Raw genomic sequence first — 21,126 nt, 5'->3', positions numbered from 1 at the left:
TATTCTTGTAGAATCTCATATTTGTAAAGACTTTATGGTTGGATTTAATGTCTTCAATACTAGTGCCTCCCATAAAATTCCTTTATAAGAAGTCCTCCAACCCCTTTCTTGAATATTTCTGGGACAGTGAATCTAATATCTGAGATGGCTTGTTATATTTTCAGCTACTTCTGGTAGAAAGTATTTCCTTAACTTGGACCCATACCTCCAGCTCAAGAGCAGAGTGAGTGCTAGGTATAAGCAGTTCACACAGACTCTGGAACAAGGTAGGCTCACATTCCACCTTTGTAACCTTCTAGTGGTATGATGTTGAGCACGTGACAAGTTCCCTAGGTCTTGGTTTCTTTACCTGTAAAATAGGCATAAGAAGTGTGGCTAATATCATTCAGGGTCATGAATCAGCTTGTACATGTGAAAGTGCTTAGAATAGATGTGACATATAGTACAGGCTTTGTACGTATTTCTTGTTTTTTTCTTAAATCTTTTTAGGGCTGGACCTGCAGCATATAGAGGAACCCAGGCTAGGGGTCGAATTGGAGCTGTAGCTGCTGGCCTACACCACAGCCACAGCAATGCAGGATCTGAGCTATGTCTGCGACCTACCCACAGCTCATGACAATGCCGGATCTTTAACCTACTGAGCGAGGCCAGGGATCGAATCCACATCCTCATGGATGCTAGTCCTATTCCTTTCGGCTGAGTCACGATGGGAACTCCACATGTTTCTTATATTTATGGCTTTGGGAAAGCATTAGGATATGGGTGACGGTTGCAGTAAAGAAAACAGACGCAAAGAGTGCCTTGAACACCATATCTCAGTGGGCATACTTGGAGCACCACATTGTGAGATGCTCCCCTTGCTAAGGTTCCATGGTGGGGAGATGCTGCATGCTCTATGCAGCCACCTGCTGTATGCAGCCATAGCCTATATGTATACAGATAAATGATAATGAGCGTAATCAAGGCTGTCAATTCCTGACATATAGCAACCTACCTTTGTCAATCCTGGCACTTCCTAAACCTATTTGACCCAAGACTTCTTTTTAATATAACATCTTAATGGCTCATTACTCATTTATGTTTTAGGAGAGGGGTCTTCGACTCTAAATCTTAAAGGACAAAGGAAGCAAGATAAGCAAGGGAAGTTGGCTGGGTGAAATACAGGATGGTGTAGGGTGAATTATGGAAACCTAGAGGGCACATGTCTTACCTAAGCACATTTCAATTTGGCTTGTGAGAAAACACCATGTAAGCTAACGAAACCATAGCTGCCAGCTGAATCTGGGCCATGTTCAGCAAATATGTGATTCCTGTAGAGCAAGAAAAGAGAACTAGCTGCATTACCTGGGGAAGAACCAATTGTCCGAGAGACTCAAGAGGAGCTAACAAGACAGATTTCGAAGGAACCCTAAGAGATGTGGAACCACTGTTGCAAATTACCACAAACTTAGTGGCTTAAAACAACACACCTGTACTATTTTCCAGACGTCTGACCTGGGTCTCACTGGGCCACAAGGAAGACATCGATCAGCAGGGCTGTGTTCCTTCTGGAGGCTCTGGGGGAGAATGGACTGCCTACCCTTTCTCTCCCAGCTTCTAGGGGCTGTCTGCAGTCCTTGGCTGGTGGCTCCTCCTCCAGTGAAGATGCGCGCATGCTTTTCTCATCACATCACTCTGACCTCCTCTCCTGCCTCCCTCTTCCACTTTCAAGGAATCTTGTGATTACAGGGATTTGCCTGGATATCCCAAGATACTCTCTATTTTAAGGTAAACTCGTTAACAACATTAATTTTACCTGCAAGTGTAATCGCCCTTTGTCATGTAACACATATTCATTCACAGGTTCTGCGGGTTAGAATGTAGACATCTTGGGGCGGGGGGGGGGGGCATTATTTTTTCCGTAGCAGAGGCTAAAAGGGAAGAATACTGAGGAGAGCCAAGATTTGAGCTCCCCCTACCCCAACAATCCATCCCCTTACTTTATAACAGTGGAAGGGAAAGTTGGGAAAGAGGAAGGAATTCGAAACCCACTTGGCAAGAAATTAGGCTCATCATTTGCACGGTATGGATCAAAATAAGCTGCTCTGTAGTGTCTGTGCAAATTGCAATGAGGATGCCCCTCCAGGAAAATGAGTTAGAAAAAGCGGCCTCTTTTACCAGATAAATTCCCCCAAACCCACCTGGGGACAGAGGACTGCACAGGTGGCCCTCCTCCAGGCTGATGCAGACCTAAAGCGACTGCATAGCAGGACAGCTTGGGCATCTTTGCAGCCCTGCGCTGGGTTCCTTGGTTTGGGGCACAGTCCCCATAACCACAGTGACAGGCCAGAGACAGCCTGCATCCTGGGGTCCCCTGAGAAAGCTGTCCGGAGCTCTAGAATAGCCCACAGCACGTGTTGTCTTGGTTTCTCCCTTCTTGACAGTGGCTCTGCTGAAAAAAATGGCATTTGAAAAACTTTTTCAACTCCAGCAGAATGTCTGTATCTCTATCATTAGATTTGCCACTGGTGGGCGTGTAAGATGTTTTTACATGATATAAGGGTAAGTTAAGTATATATTAGAAAAAAAAATGTACTAAATCTCGGTATTCAAAGTGGGGTTCTCAGCCTTATTCGCTAAGAATTGATCCAATAATTCAAAGCAGATCTAGTATGAATTGTTGACAACTGAAGCCATTTTATTATCTAAGACATTCAAATGATCACTTCTGCATGTTATTTTGATGCAAGAGCTATAATTTAATGTTAATCAGATGTCTTAGGTTCTTTATTTATATTTTCTCATTTAATCTTCACAACTTCCGTTTTATAGGAGAGAAAAATGAGGTACAGTTGCTTTGAATCCAGGCAATCTGGGGAGCAATTTGAAGCTCTTAAGGCCTTCATTACCTCCTTAACTTAAAACTTTAAAAACATTTTTAATTAAAAGAATTTTTTAAGTTAAAAGTGTCTGTGAAGCATGAGTCTAGAATATTAGGGAAAAAACTGGCTAGCTTTAAATAAAAATACATTGAAACGGAAAGCAATTAATTTTTCTTATTGTGAATGAAGGTTGATATAAATACTTATAGAGAGGGGATTTCATATGTGAAAACTTGCCAGAAAAAAAAAAAAAGTCCTCTTCTTTGAATAAGCAATCATAGCATTAATCCTTTGTTTTTAATATTTATATTTACATTTTTTACATATGTTCTTAAAACTTGGTATTTTCTACCAAAGCCCTGATGACTGGTATATTATATTCTCTCTCTCTCTGTGCATATATACACATATATATGTATATATATATTCTATTATTTATTCATAAACTGACTGAGATTCACTGCCCTGCCCCTCTTTACTCATCTATAAATCTTTCAGTTCTCCAGTGTTTGGAAAAGAAGTATAAGCAGTTGAATAATCTCAACCAAAGAGGCTTTTAGTCAAAGCCTTGCCCAAGCCTGACTGGCCATTCGCACCTTAGTATCTTCTGTCTGTAACATGAGACCCTAACAGATAGGGTTGTGGGGAGCATTACATACAGTAAGGAATGCCAATAATACCCTCCCTGTGGAGGGACTTCGGGATTTGATTCTCCATGCCTGTTTGCTGATGTGTTGGTAAAAGACCTAGTCTCATTTTGAGGGGTGCTTATTAAATTCCAGCCCTCCTTCTTTGAGTCAATAAGCTAGGACTCAACATAAGCCCCACTCAGGCTTACCTGTCTGTTCTGTGTCAGTTACAAACTGCACTTCTAGCAAACACAGCTTTCCCTCCAATGTGGTAGGAAAAGTGGTGGCCTTGAGGGAAGTTGGGGAATAGTGTAACAAAGATCTAGTGAAATTAAAATACTGAAGAATCACGGAACTAGTATATGCTGGAAAGGGCATGATGGCACCCTTGTAAAATAAGATTAGCACATGCTTTAGAAAAATTTTCAAATGCAAATGTTTTTTCTCTATGGTTATTGTTACTGAGGCTGTTGCCCCAGAATCATACCCCTGCTCTTCCCTAGAATAGAAACCAATTACTCTTATTTAAATTTCAGGAGGAAGCTGCAAAAGATAAAAAACAAGAACCATTTAGAACCAACTAGGCCTAAGGTGGTGAAGAATTTAACTTCCAGTAGAACTTGAGCCCCATTTTAGGCTCATTTTGATGCATTAGCTAAAAGACACATCCACCGGTGCTGTGACAGTTGACCATTGCTGCGACAACAACGGGAAAAATCCATACAAGGAATGAAGTGTTGCATCAGTTCCTGGTCCAAACTACATTCCTGTTGTGAGATAATTCATGAATATTCCTCTCACACTTTCCAATTCCCTCCTTTTTTACCTCAACCCTCCTATTTATTTGGTGTCTCCATTTGAATTGGGCTGAGAAGTTGATTTGCAACTAGGTTCCTGCTTGTCCACTTGGCCATTAAATAAAGTTTGTTCTGTGCATTGATTTTGCTATCAGCTGAGTAAATTCAATCAGAAAAAGACCCTCGCTGGCAGGAGGGTCCATTGTCAATTGGACCAATGGTCCAATGACCATTATGACCAGGGGCACAATAATTTTTATATGGCTATGAGGCTTGATGTATGAATTGTTTAGATTTCTTTCTTTTCTATTTTTCAGGAAATTAACCTTTTTCTTCCAGCTTTTATAACATTCCTTAAAGAAATCTCAAAAGAGACACTCAAATGTTTCAAATAACTATTCTGACCTGTTCTGAAAACTGCAGAGGAAGGAACACTCCCAAGCTCATTCTATGAAGCCGTCATTACCCTGGTACCAAAACCAGACAAAGATACCACAAAAACAGAAAGTTACAGGCCACTATCACTGATGAACATAGATGCAAAAATCATCAACAAAATATTAGCAAAACACATACAAATATACATTAAAAAGGTCATACACCATGATCAAGTAGGATTTATACCAGGGATGCAAGGATTCTTCAATATCCACAAATTTATCAATGTGATACACCACATCAACAAAATAAAAAATAAAAATCATATGATCATCTCAATAGATGCAGAAAAAGTTTTGACAAAATTCAACACCCATTCCTGATAAAAATTCTCCAGAGAGGGGGCATAGAGGGGAACTACCTCAATAGAATAAAAGCCATTTATGACAAACCCACAGCTAATACCATTCTCAATGGCGAAAAGCTGAAAGCATTTCCACTAAGAACAGGACCAAGACAAGCATGTCCTCTTTCACCAGTGTTATTCAACATAGTCTTGGAAGTCCAAGCCATGGCAATCAGAGAAGAAAAAGAAATAAAAGGAATCCAAACTGGAAAAGAAGTAAAACTATCGCTGTTTGCAGATGACATGATTCTATACCTAGAAAATCCTAAAGACACTACCAGAAAACTATTAGAGCTCATCAATGAATTTGGTTAAGTCACAGGATACAAAATTAATACCCAGAAATCACTGCATTTCTATATACTAACAATGAAAATCAGAAAGAGAAATTAGGGAAACAATCCCATTGACCATTGCATCAAAAAGAATAAAATACCTAGGAATAAACCTACCTAAAGAGACAAAAGACCTGTACTCGGAAAACTAAATGACACTGATGAAAGGAATCAAAGAACAAATAAATAGATGGAAAAATATACCATGCTCTTGGATTGGTCAAAATGACAATACTACCTAAGTCAATCTACTAATTCAATGCAATCCCTATCAATTTACCAACGACATTCTTTACAGGACTAGAACAAAAATATGTAAAAATTTGTTTGGAAACACGAATAGGCAAAGCAATACTGAAAAGAAAAAAAATGGAACTAGAGCAATCAGGCTCCCTGACTTCAAACTCTACTACCAAGCTACAGTCATCAAGATGGTATGGTACTGGCACAAAAACAGAAATAGAGATCAATGGAACAGCATAGAAAGCCCAGAAATAAACCCAAACACCCATGGTCAATTAATTTATTACAAAGGAGGCAAGAACATACAGTGGAGGAAAGACGATCTCTTCAATAAATGGTGCTGGGAGAAATGGACAAGTGCGTGTAAGAGAATGAAATGAGAATATTGTGTAACACTACACACAAAAATAAACTCAAAATGGATTGAAGACATAAATATAAGGCCAGACACTATAAAATGCCTAGAGGAAAACATAGGCAGAACACTCTTTGACATAAATCACAGCAACATCTTGTTTGATCTACCTCCTAGAATAAAGACAATAAAGACACAAATAAACAAATGGGACTTAATTAAACTCAAAAGCTTCTGCACAGCAAAGGAAACCATTACAAAAACAAAAAGACAACCCACAGAATGGGCGAAAATTTTTGCAAATGACTCAACTGACAAAGGTTTACTCTCCAAAATGTACAAACAACTCAACAACAAAAAACAAACAACCCAACTGAAAAATGGGCATAAGACCTAAATAGACATTTCACCAAAGAAGACATACAGACGGACAGCAGGCACATAAAAAAATGCTCAACACCACTAATTATTAGGGAAATGCAAATCAAAACTACAATGAGGTACCACCTCACATCTGTTAGAATGGCCATCATTAAAAAATCAACAAATAACAAATGCTGGAGAGGATGTGGAGAAAAGGGAATCCTCCTACACTGTTGGTGGGAATGTAAATTCATACAACCACTGTGGAAAACAGTATGGAAATACCTCAGAAAACTAAAGCTAGAACTACCATATGCCCCAGAAACCCCACTCTTGGGCATATATCCTGACAAAACTTTCACTGAAAAAGATTCATGTACTTGTATGGTCATTGCAGCACTATTCACAATAGCCAAGACATGGAAACCACCTAAATGCCAATTGATGGATGAATGGATTAGAAAGATGAGGTACATATATAAAATGGAATACTATTTAGCCATAAAAAAAGGACAAATAATGCCCTTTGGAGCAACATGGATGGAACTAGAGACTCTCATCCTGAGTGAAGTAAGTCAGAAAGAGGAATACAGACACCATATGAAACGACTTATATGTGGAGTCTAAAATATGGCACAAATGATCTATCTACAAAACAGAAAAAATCATGGACATGTAGGGTGTGTTTGCCAAGGGGGGAGCGGGAAGGAGGGGCATGGATTGAGAGTCTGGGGTTAGCAGATGAAAACTCATGCATTTGGAGTGGATGGGCAATGAGTTCCTGCTGTGTAGCACAGGAAACTATATATCTAATCTCTTGTAATGGAACATGATGGAAGATAATGTGAGAAAAAGAATGTATATTTAGGTATGACTGGGTCACTTTGCTGTACAACAGAAATTGACAGAACATTGTAAATAGATCATAATAAAAAATTTAAAAAAACTATTCTGCAAGCCTAAATTTTCTATACTTAGCATGTATTGGAGCATTTATAATTTTAACATAAATATTTTATTTAAATATTTTACTTTAAAATTAGATAATGTTTTTTGAAGTTACTTTAAAAAAAATTGCTTTTGGGGATGATTGTAGCCATTGTGTAGAGCCAGCACTTAAAGAGGGATTTGACACTTCAAAAAATAAAACACATTTGGCATGTGAAAAGTCATTTACAATCACACTTCGAACTTTAGCTGTTAATATTAACTGGGATAGTTATAGCTGCAAGGGTCGTTACACACTTATAAAGGAAGTTTCACTAAATATAGTTAGCATTAAGGAGAAGTGTTGACAAGAAGAATTGAAAATAAAACCTCGAGACAACTTTTTGATTTAAAATGCTACTCTTTGTGTGTGAATGTCATTTCTGAGGAAACTTATATTTTCTTCCAATATAATAAAGAAATGAGAAAATAAGCCAAAGAAAATGTTATTTAGCTGAAGTAGCAGGAGAGTCTAAATAGGCACACAACTATCCTACGGGGACAGTTTGAGACTTTATCTTGGTCACCCTGCATCTATTCAGGAGACCTGCCTATCCCAATTTGATTGCAATATATCATCTTATAGTTTTAATTGAATCACATGAAGATGATTTTGTCCTAATAAATAATCTGCATTTTCTTCACTATAATACAGGGTTAATAGTCTTATAAATATTAAACCAGAACATTTTAATTTCTTACTGAAAACATGTCTCCTTTCAGGTCAAAGACATGGGAAGGCAGAGCTTTGGTCTCTACTAAAATGATAGCCTTGCAAACTCAGTTATTGTCGCAAGAGAGGTTTCTTAATTCATTCGTATCTTCTATAAGCATGTCAGGAAATAAAGCTGGGGCCCCTGAACTCGGGTTTTTTCCACAGAGAAGATAATCTTTCCAACATAAAGACACTGTAAACTCTTCTATCTTCATGTTTTTCAAAACCCAAGGGACTGAAATAACTATTATTTTTTTTCATTGTGCTATATAGAAGAGCAATATTCTCACAATGGCACTTGAATCTTTAAAAGCAGGTTAAATTCAATTCAATAGAAATTGAGTGATTACATTCATTTCCTCAGGTCTGTGCCCTGAGGAATCTGGGCATCAGTCCCAGTGCCATCGTACTTTAGATACGAGATGTTGATGTTAGAATAGTAAACAGTCTTTGCTTGTGTGGTACTTACATTCCAGAAGGTAGAGGCAGCCCAGTGAGTAAGTAAGCAAGCAATTCACCAAGAAAACTTCCAAATATGGTGAGTACCTTCAAGAATATTACCAGGGTCATGTATTGAGCGACTGGGGGTTGGGTCTACTTTGAAATGGGAAGCAGGGCAGGAATTGACATATGAGGTGATAATTAAAGAAGAAGGAGACAGGGAGGCAAAGGCCTGGGGAATCAGTATTTCCAGCTGCATCCCCAAGGAAGCAGAAAATGCAAAGCTTCTAAAGAAGAAAGAAGCTTGCTGATTTGCATGCAGGGAGAAAGCTGATGAGGGTAAATAAAGCAGAGTGAGTGAAGGGAGAGAGTGAGAGAAGAGGTATCTGGTACGAGTTCAGTTTTGAAGCTGGTGAATGAGGCATCTGGTTTGCAATTTAAAGATCACTCCGGCTGCTGTGTGGAGAAGGGCTGTGTGGGGACTTACAGGTAGAAACAGAAGCTGGATCAGGAGGTCACTTTATCAGAGAAGACACGAAGAGGCTTGGACTGAGGTGGTAGCTGTGGAGATGGAAGAGAATGGATGTTACAGGCCCTATAATATATATGCTCCAAAAGGGCCTGTTTGGGAAGTAGACTTGCTAAGACAAGAAACAAGAAAAGGGTCAAGGACAACTCTAAGGTTTTTGTCTTGCAAAGGTAGTGTGTGATATCATTTCCTGAAATGAGGAAGTTTAAGGAGAAAGAAGATTATGCCACGAGGAAAATTTTCAGAGCCACGTGGCCCATCTCAGGTGTGGATGTTGTCCACATGTGACATGATTCCTTGGGCACAGGGCAAACCTGCCTCTTCCTTCATCTTTTAAAAATATCATTCACTTCTAGCTCATGCTTAAAACTTGATGCAAAAGCTTAAATATTTTTGCTTAGCTCATGTCCGCAGCTCCCTATCTGCCATTCTAAGATCCAGTAGCTTGAAAAACTACAAGAATTATGGAACTCACTTGGTGGCAAAACTCATCTGATAATGATCTCATTAGGCAAAATCCAACTTGAATTTAAGTGAGACCATTTGTAGACTTGATCCCTTTTGGTAAGTATCACAGTTCATGCATTTTAGTGCAGAAATATGAATACGTGGTTACAGGATACCACTTTGGATCCTATTGGATTACATAGGACAGAGTACATGTTTGGTATTATCTTTATCAAATTAAAAGAAAATTAAGAATTCGAAACACGTCTGTCCCAAGGTCTTAGAGAAGGGATTATACAGCTTGTACTCTTAAACTTCAAAATGGACAGAACTTTATTATGTGATTTACTACTTGGTATTTTTACACAATGTTGGATCCTTTTCTGGAAGGAAAACAGGTTTGCAGAGTGCATTCTGCCCAAGGGAGGAGAAACTGGGAAAGCAAACAGCTGACATTATAATTTGTTTAGATCCAAACATAGGGAACAATGTAGGGGATCAGAATAATGGATTATGAGGGCAGAAAGGTCAGTACCCATTTGAAAGAAAAAGTTACACAGGTAAATTTTCCCTTTTTTATTTTAATTTAGTTTAATTTTTTGTCTTTTGAGGGCTGTACCCACAGCATATTGAAATGCCCAGGCTAGTGGTCAAATCAGAGCTGTAGCCACTGGCCTACACCACAGCCACAGCAACACCAGATCCAAGCTGGAGCCATTGTCTGCAGCCTACACCACAGCTCATGGCAAGGCCAGACACTTAACCCACTGAGCAAGGCCAGGGATCGAACCTGCATCCTCATAGTTACTAGTCAGATTTGTTTCCACTGAGCCACGATGAGAACTCCCTTTTTATTTAAACAACTTTTTATTCACTTAACCTTTTTTTTTTATCCCCCCACATTCACAGCATGTGGAGGTTCTAGGGATTGAGTCAGAGCCACAGCAGTGACAATGCCAGATCCTGAACCTGCTGTACCACCAAAAGAACTCTGACAGGTTAAAATAATCAGCAATCATTTAACTCTAACAAATAAAAGTATTATATCAAAACTCTTAAATCATTTCGTCCAAGTTAACAAGGAACAGCTTGAACATTAGTGTCATTAATTCTACACTATACATTTTCCACATTTTACTTTTTCTGAAATTGGCATATATCTTACAAACGATGTAATATTAAAATGGACTCTGAACAGGTAGAAGGGATGATATGTTATTGCTTGTGTGTGCTTGACCTTGGCTGTTGTTTCTTGGCAGCACGATGGGAAATCTGAAACCCTCAATGTCGCCATCATAAACTATCTAAGGACCTTAATAGGTTGGTGTCTTAGTACATTCAGGCTGACATGATCCAAATACCATAGGCTGGGTGGCTTATAAACGACAGAAACATTTCTCAAGAGTTCTGGTGGCTGGGAAGTCCGTGATCAAGGCATGGGGTTTGGTCCCTCCTAAGGAACCTATTCCTGGTTCATAGATGGCTGCCTTCTTGCTGTGTCTTCACGTGGTGGGAGAGGTAAATGAGCCATGTGAGGCTCGTTTTGCAAGGATGCTGATTGTATTCATGATGGTGCTATTCTCATGACCTAATCACCTCCCAAAGTCCCCACCACCAAATACCATCAACATTAGAGATTAGGTTTCAATACATGAATTTGGGGGGACACAATGTTGAGCCTAGAGAAGGCTTAACTGTTACCTGATATCCTGCCTTGTCAGTATCAGTTAAAATCAAGAACCACCAGTATCAAAACTTGCAGGATATCAGAAACTTGGAAGAAGATCCCAAAAAACAATATTGGAATATATTTTAAGAGCATCCTTTATTTTCTGGATGGCACAGAGGGGGATATTTTATAAGAAAACAGAGGTGTCTATGTCTTAGTTGAAAGTGATCCAAAAGAGTAAGATCTGATCATCTCTCCCAATTCATTTTTATTCTATTTTCCTCTTTATGAATGCAAAAGAGTGAGATATGAAAAGCATTACATGCATATATAATATTTTGCATATTTTTTCAAGTATAAAATGAAAATTCTAGTTTTAAGAAAGCATTGTTAATTTGGCTGATTCAAAAAATAGCTCTACATGAATCAGGGGTGCATCTTAAAACTGATAACCATCTTAGATTTGATGAACTACCCTTCTCCTTTATAGAAAGAAAAAGGCTAAAAGGACTTGGGTGTAGGGGACGACTGAGCAAAAGGCAAAGATTCCAATCTCAGATTATATTTCTTCTACACTGCATTTTTATTTCCTGAGCCCAGGTTCATCTATTACTTTCCCTCTGGCCTTTTCCTGGTACTCTGCTGCTAATGCTTAAGTGAAGTATCCACTTCATTAATTTCCAGCATTTCTAGCACATAAACCTTTGAGTACAGGTCAAAGACTGGACTTTTGGCCACAAGCAACCTAAGTGGATGTTTTCCTCAATGATGGCACATGTCAAGAAAGGTTAGGCTTTATATTCATGAAATCTAACCTAATGAAAAATAAACTTTGATTTTTTTTTTTTTTTTTGGCCATGCCTGAGACATGCAGAAGTTCCCAAGCCAAGGATTGAACTTGAGCCACAGCAGTGACAATGCAGAATCCTTAACTGCTAGGCCACCAGGGAACTCCAAACTTTGAATTTATATTCCTTGAGTATCATCCAAACTACATGATTTTTTTTGTCTTAAATTCTCATTACTAAATAAGAGTATCAGATTTGTAAAGGTTGTTGAGGTGCAGAATTTTATACTTACAAGTTGCAAAAAATGTACCCTGTAACAGAGATTTTTGTCAAATTTTTAGCACTTAGTCAAAACACATTAAATGGCAAATTCCAATGTCACATTCAAGGACATTCGTTTTCAGATTGTTTTAATTTGACTTGTATAATCTGAAAAAAACCTGTATCCATTGAGGTCAGTTCAAACATGACAGCATGATTAAAAGAAACACAAATCTTAATTCCAAAAGTATTGGAAAGTCGAGTCTTCATTGATGTTTTCTGTAAGTATTCTGGATGTTGCTACATAGTATATTTTGTAGGTGAACTATCTTCAGTCTAATGGTTAAGCAAGTAAGCTAGAGCCAGACTATCTGGGTATGAATTCCAACTCTGCCAATTTTCAACTGATTTTAGCAAGGTACTTATTTTCAATGTTCCAGCATTTTCTTATGTGTAAGATGGAGGATACTAAAATTACATGACTATTTATGGTGTTTTTTTTTTTTTTTTTTGAGGATCAAGTTGAATTCAGACATGTAAGCCACCGAAAAGAGTACCTGTTACATAATTAATAATCAATAAATGTTTCTTTCTGCTATTAATTTTTAAAATCTCTTTTATATATTGCTCTCCTTCATAGTGTCAGTTATTTCTCAAATTTCTTTCCCTTGTATCTTTCAAAACTCTAGCCTACTGCATTATGACACTTCCTTCCAGATGATTTGTTTTCTTGAGTTTTTGCTAGGTGTAGCTCTGTTCTTATATAAACCAACTTAGATTTTGTTGGCACAATTTTCCACCCATTAGTTCAGATAGCCCAATAGAAGTTGGAGGTAAAGTACCTTTCCAGGAAACCAAAGTGACTGGTACACAAGGAAGAGGTGAGGAGGAGAGGTGATTATTATTTCTTATATTTTATCTTGTGTCCATTTTGGTGTGTTGTTGTGAGAATTTTTTCAATGCTATTTGTAAAAGTTGCATAAATATATAAAATAGAACATGAAGTCATTTAGGCCCTCAGCCAACAATGGAAAATATATGCTGACAGTTATTTTTAACAATTAATGGAATGAAATTTAATGGGTCAAGTCTGAACTGGAAGGCAGGGTGTGTTTTATTGATTTCTCATTGAGCCTGCCAAAGCACTCGTCTTTCTTCTTGAGTACAGTGGGGTAACACATTTAGAAATGACCTACAGGAACATTTTGAAGGTTCATTGTCCAAAAATTAATTTCAGCTCTGTAAGAACATGACAAAAATATTTATAGTGTATATTTTATTCATATATTATACCCTATGTACAATGGTATTCTGGTAAATGTTTAACTACTGAGCCCTGACACCCATTCCCCACCCCCCTCAATAACCTGTTTACTGTATTTTCTGATTTTCATGGTATAAATACTTCCTCCATGGCCCATTTCAAGGTATTAATGTGACATCACTGAGAAGATTTGAGAAGAGATATTAGTAGGATACCATTATGGGGTATTTCCACCACAAATAAATAATAAATGTAAACAACCTCAAGAACATAGATAAAAGGAAAATGCATGAAAGTAACTAGAAGTTGGTTTCGTTTTTTGGTCACGGCCACGGCATGTGAAAGTTCCTGGACCAGGGATAGAGCCACAGAGGTAACAACTCAGGGTCCTTAAACTTCTGAGTCACCAGGGAACTCCAGAGCTGATGAGTTTTAAGTATATACTGCCTTTGATTTTTGATGTAAACATTTAACTTTAGGTTTATATGATTTAATTTTTGATAATGGCTATGTTTAGTGACTGACTTCCAAACTTCCCGAAACTTAAAGAATTGGTGTTTACAAGCACAGCAGTTCTGTATGCATAGATGATTTTTGATGTTGCCTGGTATAATGTAATAACATAGGCTGAAAATACTGAAGCTTAACCTCATGTGAAGACCCTTCTTTCCTTCCTTCTTTTATTTTTATTTTTTCCAGCTTTTGCCGATTTGCCGGACATGTCAAGGATTTAAACGGGCAGCAATCACTTTGGACGAATTATCAAATTACTTATTTATGGTGTTGACATGGGAACTGAAATAAGAAGGTTATATTTAATTAGGATTTTATGATATGCATTTCATTATATATCATGACATAGGTACATAACTGCCAGCGTATCTAGATATCATAGGAGCTCTATCTTTGTTTCTATGAAAACCACGTTGCATGCCATGGAAAGAATCAATAAAGGTGGGTCACTATAAAAGAGTTTCTAAGTATGAGCAAGAGCTGTGGGAGCAGATAGAAGGAGTACCAGCTGATGGTATCTTGTGTTGCTAGCCCCTGCTTTAAGTTCTTGGATCACTTTAAAGACGAAAACTGGAAACTTTAGATAATGAACTCTTGAGTGTGGAGAATACTAATCTGTGGATTTATAATCAGAGCAAATATCTATATGTAGAGAAAGGCAAACAAATGTGTTTTTATGTTAAAATTTATTTCTAATGATTATCTGCTTGAACCTTTTTTTCTTTTTTGCCATTAACTGATAAATTAATGCTCAAAACCCAGTGGATAATGTGGCTTCAACTATATTTATACTTAGCATTTCCAAAATTTAGAAACAAAGAGTAGGAATGTTGTAAGCCAACTAGATAATTAATAGCTTTAGATGTATCTCTTCACATAATTAAATTTAACCAGATTCAAAAGAAAAAAAAATCAATGAAGCTATTTCACCTTTTCTGTTGAAATAATTACACGATTTATTTAGAGTCAATTTTGCTAATACCTAACAGTTGTTGTTTACTTTTTGTTATATTGTCTAGCATAGTATAGTTACTTCTAAGAGGAAAAAAATCCAAATTCTTTTTATCCCAAAGTCTTTGTCATGAATGTGACTTCATAGATTTTTCTAAGGGTTTGTGTGCATGTGTATGTGTATGTATGTGTCTGTGCACAAAATAATTATTGTTTAAAAATGAATATTAAATTTGTTACAGATAAAAATTTTAAAAATTTAGTTCTTTGTTAGGCTTATAAATCAACTTATATAGTTATAAAACTCAAAGAATTTAATAATACTTTGAGAAGATTTTAATTATTGATTGGTGTTGTTTAAGAGAAAGATTGGTAAATATTTTAAACTAAATTCTTATTGATATAATCAAATATACTTTTTGGGTAATTTGATTTTCTGACTGACCAATGTTCAAATGCTCCAGTAGTACATTTACTCATTAAACTTATTAAAATGGTTATTTGTAAGTTCCATTAAATGTCCGATACTTTTCATTAGTATTTCACTTACACTTTCAACTTTAAATCACAAGTTGAAATCAATTATGCAGCAACACATTTTAAATTGAAATCACAACGTTTTTCCTCTTATAGGAAAAATTCTCTGGAACATTACAAATTATAGTAGCTAAAGGCCCAGATATCTTAATACAAAGATGTTAACACCACATGCTTGATTCTCTTAGGCCTCTCCAGACTTAATTTTATACCAGCTCTGGGTTTAAAGAATCTTATTTTTTAAATAAACAATTTTAGCATCTCAAGCAATTTGGGAGATATCTTCTCAGTTATGGCTACACAATGAACAGAGACATTTGACAGAATATTCACTGCCTCTTTTTTGTGACATTGATGGGGCATTATAAGCCCTATTTATAATCACTCATATTTAGAGCCATAAACCTAGAGTATCAGAAGTCTATTTTCCAGGACTACTCATGGGAAATTCCCACTCATGATGCTCTATTACTTGATTAGACTTTGTATTTCTTGGGCTCTTAATATTTACATGACCTCCTTTGCAAGTTGTAAAGACCTTCAACGTTTTGGGAATCCTGCCTTCTTTTCCTTTTCATTTTATCTCTTTGGAAACATAACTTTTGCAAATATAATAATGATAGACGATTAATTTTTGAATATCTCTCACGGCTTTAACTATTTGGCCAAGTCTTCAAAGATCTGTCTACTGTCAGAAAAACATTTGAGGCTTCTTGTTAGTTTAAACAAGATCAGAGTGATAATTCCATGACTTTAACACCAAAACTATGGAATAGATATATTCATCAGTGCTATTGGTCCAATCCTTTTTTTTTTTTTTGAATAATAGCTTCTCTATGAACTTAGAAACTATGCCTATGACATGATGATATAAAGAGCCCTTGTAAAAATTTTAAACTTCTCTAATTGTAAATACTGCCAAGTTGGACCTTAACCTCCCTTAAACCCTTGGCTTCCTGGGTCCCTTTAGAAAAAAAAAAATAGAATCATTGATTTCTCATGAAAATATATGGACCATAAACACAGTGGGCACATAGGTCAAAGATGTTGCAGCAGCAGCTGTAGTGAAAGCATAATATGCCTTCAGGATGGGCTACAACACAGCACCCTGGGGAAGAGGGGGATATCAAGAGTGAAAAGGAGGAGAGCAAGTCAGGGAATAGTAGAAATGTGGCATTTTTTCAATCCCACTTTCATATCTTTCTGTATTTTGATGTAAAATGATTGGAAAATAATACGTTCTTTGCTTTTGAGTGCCTGCACCCTGCATATTACTAGAAAATTCACTATACACATCATAAATCAAATGGCAATCATAAAGTCTCAAAATGTACTCATAAATCTTAAACATGTACTTCTGAGATGAGACCTGGTGTGGGTTGGTCAGCTTTTCACAATATAAGGCAAGGAAGCATGGGGTCTACTACTAAATCTGTTCAAAAAAGTCATGTCAAAAACTACCAGTCCACTGATTTTTTTTTTTTCTTTATCTAGATTTCAAGCAGTTACACTTTCCTTTGTGGCTATCTTTGCCTGCTACAGAAATTGCCCTCTTTAGTGCTCCACATCTTGAAAGTATTTTTCAACTAAAATGTGATTTTTTTCATGGGGACAGCTTGTATACCCTGAGGTATACAAAATGTTCATATGCATAAATTGCAGTAGAAAATTGAGAATTTTAAATCAAATGCTTTCAACCTTTGCTTTCAGCACATCAGTCTTTGGATATGAATTATCATGGTTCCAATAATAACTTAGGAAATCATTTTGCTTGGGATCAGTTTTAAAAATACTCAAGTCAGTAACAATTAGCTTCGAGGAACATGCAACTTTTTTCTAACAATGTTTTCACTTATGGTTTTTTTTGGTTGTTAACATCTGTGTTAGCATCCACTTATCTGATGGATAGGGCACAGCTGTAGGTATTAATGTAGGAAAGAGGACGTTGATCTAGATGAGAATATATATTCCCTTGTACAAAGACAGTGAAACACTAAGTCCATTACGCATGTCTAAATTCCAGTCACCAAAAAATCTCATTGATGGGTTGGAAACAGATGCAGAGCTTAAGACAAACACAGGAACACAGGAACAAAACTTACAGGAATGGGTGTGTGTGTGTGTGTGTGTGTGTGTGTGTGTGTGTGTGTGTGTGTGTGAATTGTTAGGTCTTATGTTGGTAACAGCTAGAAGTCAGGTGAAATTCAATATTAAAATTACTTAGATACTGCTTCAAAAAGCGTATCAGGTTTCCACATTTGGCAAGCAATTTTTTTTTTTCTGGGTAATTTCTTTTCTTCCTTTCACTACTCATTCTTCTAAACCAATATCATTCTAAACTGGTATTGTCCATTTATTTACCAGGTTAATGAGTGAATGTATTTGTACTTCTAATGCAGGCCACTGTTTTAATTGTGATCTCCTGGTCTTTATAAAGCCTTTCTAAGGATCACAAAATTATTTGAGAAAATTTGGTAACTGGGAGAGATATGCATTATCAAAGTGAAAAATTGAGCGAAGTAAAAGTAACTGTGACAATTAGGGATAAAAAAAGAAAGAGAGGAGAATACTTTCATCCTAATTCAGATTCCAGGCAAGAGGAATAGCCATTTGCAGAACTATCTGGAAAATTGCTGTAAATAATTGAAATAACGTATGCTTTGGTCTCATTGACCATTCATATTACATACAATAAATTATGATCAAACCCAATAAATACATATTTTAGTCAAAAAGACTTTTTGTGATAGGTTTGAATTCTGTAGTTTTCATTTTTTTTTTTTAAATTCAACTTTCCTTTTTGGTTATCACTAAATCCAGTTGTGTGCTGTAGTTTGAGTTCATGCAGTGAGTGCTTAACTGTGTGGTTCTACTCAAGTGTGAAATTAATAATGGCGCTAGGTTTGTTGTGTGGCCTCTGACTTCACTTCCCACAATTGGAGGTGTCAGAATTACGTCTTCTATTAACATTTCTTTAAGAGGAATTTGTGCAGCAATCAGATTTGCTCCCAGAGAGACGCAGTAGAAATACAGTCATCCTTGCTGTTGTTTTTCATTGTAAAACTAAGAAGACACACTGGTCTCAGCTTGTCAAATCATTTCAAACCACCCACTGATCTGAGCGTGTTCAAAACCACAGCCCTGTGCATCTGCTGTGATTGTGACTAAAGTGGTCAAGAGCTTGAAAAACAAAACAGAGCCCCTGAAAGATACATCACCAGGATGAAAATCATAGCCTCACCTTCCAAAGAAATTGTTTTCCGTTTCCCAAGAAGAACAAGCTAGCATCATATTTACTGCGCCGCATTTACTGCAGGAAAACATTCCCTCGTGGATTCAGCCCTCAAGGTGGGTCAGTGACATGGACAGTAAGTGCACTACAGCAAACCATAAATATCCTTTTGTGTCCAAAACACCAGACTTTATTTAAATATCACATAGGAGATGTCTAAAGTCTGGTGAAAAGCGTCCACAATAACTGAGTAAATTTAATGCAACAGGAGGAAGGAATCACATTATTCCTAAAGAAAATTTTTGTCACTATGACTTGTTTTACTTAAAAAAAAAAATCTTCTCATCTGTGTATCCTTTGAAGTAGAGATATGCAGCTCAACAAGTCTACTTACCACAACTGTGGTAGCTTTTTTTATTGTTGTAGTTTTTGTTTTAGTCTCTGTTTACCCAGTGAGAGAGATTTCAGTAAGTTTTACTATTAAATCAATTCAATACAGAGCTCTTCCTCTAGTGACAGAGCAAGCATTTTGATTGAAGATCTCTTTCAACCTTGAAAGGGTCAGTTAAATTTTACCCCAGCCAATGGCTTTATTGTCTGCATTGCCTTGAACTGTGTTTCAAATAATAGGGCCTCTGCTCTACTTTTAAATCCAGTACTTTGCAGTGTGTGTTGCTTTTGTTTCTCCTAAGCGGAAGGGTGCTGGAGGCATTTAAAAAATTTCATTTTTTCTCATATGAGAAAAATAAATACATAAATACAAAACAAACCTTAAGCATCATTATTGTTATTTTTATCAAGAGGGACATACTTCTCAGTTCTTTATGAAAAAAAATTTGTTGGAAAAAAAGACTGATGCTTCATTTTAATTTTTAATACAGAATTCAATTGGGTCAGGGTACCTATGCTTTGTAATCAATGAAGGGGATATGATATCTAAGAAATGCATTTTAGCCAAATCTATATTCTCTGCTTCCTAAATGGGTATTTCACTGCATTTGTTAATACTACCAATAGTAGCCTAAAACCCATTCTCTCTCCTCCATCTTTCTTAATCACTCCTGAATACAATCCCCTGAAATCCCACCACTGAAGGCTTTATTTCTGTGTTTAATGTTTTCAGTGCCAACATAATTTTCCAAATTTGTGTTGTAAAGGAAGTTTCACAGGGAACAGCAATATTTCAAAGTTATCACTTATTTTTACTTATATCAGAATTAACTTTGGTTCTATTCCTAAGATTTGATGTTGATCAGGAAGGAAAACCATGCACAATGGGGAATGGGAAAGAGAGTATGTGCCTTGGGGCATAGAAGATCAATATTTCATTAGTAATTATAACTGAAGGTGGCCAGGAATCTTAAGCTTTTATAGGACTGGCATATAACCCAAATGTGTACATGGAAGAAAGATTTCCTCCTCCTTAGGTTGCAGCCTAGGCTTTGGTCTTAGGTCGCTTGATATTTCTTAATCAAAAGGTCTGTTGGGGGCACTAAAACAGAAATTTCAAATTATTAACACCTGATATTAATTTCCAGTTACCTATTTCCCTCAGTTGATTAGGGATGAGTCTCCTGTTTCCACTGGAGGATCCTATAAAGACCATGCCTAGTTCCTTGTAGCTGACTCTAGATGGAAAAATCTAGGAGGTCTGGGCAGAAACAGATTAATTTGAAGGGATTCTCATGACATTTCCGATTGCTGGTGGCACGTGGATCTCTCTACCTTTGACCTTTTTTTTTTTTTTTTTTTTTTTTTTTGGCTGAATGTGGAAGTTCCCAGGCTAGGGATCAAATCTGAGCTGCAGCTGCAACCTAAGCCACAGCTGTGGCAACGAGGGCTCCTTAACCCATTGTGCCACAGCAGGAACTCCTGCCTTTGTCTTTTCTCTCTCTGGATGATCTCATACATTTTCATTCCTTTAAATACTATATTATGCAGGTGATTTCCGCATTAATATCTCAGCCAAGACATGTCCTTTGTCCTCCAAACTCACATATACAGACATGCCCTCTAGGAAGTATTTCCACTTGAACAGAACTAAAAGTGGACTCCTGATTCCTTCTTCCACCCAACCTCGGTGTTCCCTCCCTTCTGTTGGAGAGGCAATACCGTATCAGCAAATGCATTAACTTTCACCCATTTTCTCTAAAGTCAGCCCTGGTTCCTTGCTTTCCTTATTCCCATCTGCACTATCTAATGCTTCAGCAAAGGATATTCAGTCAAAGAGCTCTATTTTTCCCTGTCATGACTGTGATTGCTCAAATTGAGGCTGCCATCGTCTCACTTCAGAGATACCTCTATGGCCTTTAACTAGCCTTCCCACTTCCACTCTGGTTTCCCTTAAATCTAATCTTCACATGGCAGCAAGAAAAGTTTTTAAGTTAAATTAGATCATGACCTCTGATGCATTTGGAGTAGGTGT

The 21,126-nt window shown here is 37.0% G+C and overlaps 1 long non-coding RNA gene across 1 annotated transcript in view; it reads left to right on the top strand.

The window, feature by feature from the left end:
• The window catches only part of LOC102165694, a 62,669-nt gene continuing 50,072 nt past the window's right edge, over nucleotides 8,530–21,126 (top strand). Inside the window, exon 1 of the long non-coding RNA XR_002336726.1 lies at nucleotides 8,530–8,607. This is a non-coding gene — a long non-coding RNA (uncharacterized LOC102165694). The remainder of the gene's footprint in view (nucleotides 8,608–21,126) is intronic.

This window comes from Sus scrofa, chromosome 11 (assembly GCF_000003025.6).
Source record: "Sus scrofa isolate TJ Tabasco breed Duroc chromosome 11, Sscrofa11.1, whole genome shotgun sequence".
Lineage (NCBI taxonomy): Eukaryota > Metazoa > Chordata > Mammalia > Artiodactyla > Suidae > Sus > Sus scrofa.
The sequence above is the reverse complement of the archived record's forward strand: the minus strand, read 5'-3'. Positions and strand labels throughout refer to the sequence as shown.